Genomic DNA, 1,678 nt, shown 5'->3' with positions numbered 1-1,678 from the left:
TAAAAAGCCTGGTTCAACGCCCTTTCCTCCTCAAAATTTAAGTACTTTTTATAGTAGGGAAGATGCCTTGAGAGTATCTTAGAAATCAGTAAAACTTTGCATGCTCAGTCTAAAATGTAAAAGTGTAAACTTTTTATTTGAGAAGAGAGCCCCTGAGAGCCCCATTCCCACAGGAAGTTGTTTCGCCAGTAGTCATGTCATCATGTTTGGCTACATGAGCACTCAGAGGTCACTGTAGCCATAGATAAAGTAGGCCTTGCCAACCAGATTGTCGTATTATCTGCATGATACTGGTTTTGTAGGCATGTAGAATACAAGACTTGGGAAATTATTGAAGCCTCCATCCTGATTTTTAAAAAGGCCTAAGAGAGGCCGGGAGGTTGACCTATTGGTAGTGCTGGCCTAGCATGCACGAAGACCCAGGTTTGATTCCTCAGTACCACGTACATAGAAAAAGCCAGAAATGGTGCTGTGGTGCAAGTGGCAGAGTGCTAGCCTTGAGGAAAAGCCCAAGGACAGTGCTCAGGCCCTGAGTTCAAGCCCCAGGACTGGCAAAAAAAAGACCTAAGAGACCAGGCTGTATGACTAATTACTTACTCATTGTCACACAAATAGCCATGTCTTTTTGGTTTTGGCTTTCATGAATTGTTTTAGAAATTCTGGGACCAGGTGAAATGTTAGGAATAAAGAGGGACTGTAACCGGCAATAAAAAAGTTTCCTTTTGAATCTGAAGATATCTTCCTGAAGAACAGCTTTGGTTGTTGCCATAGGCAATACTTTTTCCTAGTCCAAAGACCTCCAATGACTCCATCTCTCTACTTTCTTGGTTCATGTTTTCCACCACAAGTAACATCTGTAAATTTCTCTTTGTAATTACAGCTGTATAATACAACCTTAGACCAAATGTCAGCAGAGCATAGCAATTACCATTTAGAGGTTTTGTTGGCAATATAGATAACTTTATTTTAATATATAACAACCATTTCATTTCATTTTATTTTTTTGGATTACTGAATTCCACTTTATTATATATAGTACAGTATGCAGACAAAAATTTCCTTGGAAGACTATACTTTCAGGGATCATTTCTATAGTATGTTACTAGAGAAACTCCACTGATTGTGTAGAGTACCGGAAACCATGAGGAGGATATACAGTGTCCTCTCCTGAGCGTGAAGCTGACATTTGGTGTTGCTTTGAGGTATCTAATGTTATCTCTCATCTCTTTTGCTGTCCCTTGGTTATCTTATATTGTTACAGTATCTCACTTTGTTATCTGATATATTGGATATGTTTGTATTTGGTTATTTGAAATTGGATAGGGAAGGGAGGAAAACCAAGATAGGGGATGGGGGTGGGCGGAGGGAAATGGGGACCAAGACATGAGAAAGGGTATCAATGTATGTGAATTAATGCACCTTCTATCTGGTGAATATAATGTAATCCTTCTATTAATTACAATAAAAATATATGAAAAAAATTTCCTTGGGCCAATTTTCTTCAAGTGGGATCCTTTGATTGACACTCAAGTACAGTAGGGGCAAAACACTCATCTTTCTGAAAACTGTTGGTAGAAATCCAGACAGATACAACTGAAATCCAGTCAGTACTTATTTGTTTCACTAAATATAGTTCTTTAGGGATACAATACATTGTATAAAATAGTGATTTACATGC

At 38.2% G+C, this 1,678-nt stretch overlaps 1 non-coding gene across 1 annotated transcript; it reads left to right on the top strand.

Moving 5' to 3' along the window:
• The first annotated feature begins 1,064 nt into the window (after positions 1–1,064).
• On the top strand, positions 1,065–1,274 carry LOC150040648 (small nucleolar RNA U3). The gene has a single exon (XR_016533928.1). It is a non-coding gene; the product is annotated as a small nucleolar RNA U3 (small nucleolar RNA).
• Positions 1,275–1,678: the final 404 nt, after the last annotated feature.

The sequence above is a fragment of the Megascapheus bottae genome, chromosome X (genome assembly GCF_031878675.1).
Source record: "Megascapheus bottae isolate mThoBot1 chromosome X, mThoBot2.hap1, whole genome shotgun sequence".
Taxonomy (NCBI): Eukaryota; Metazoa; Chordata; class Mammalia; order Rodentia; family Geomyidae; genus Megascapheus; species Megascapheus bottae.
This window is presented reverse-complemented; position numbering and strand designations above follow the sequence as displayed.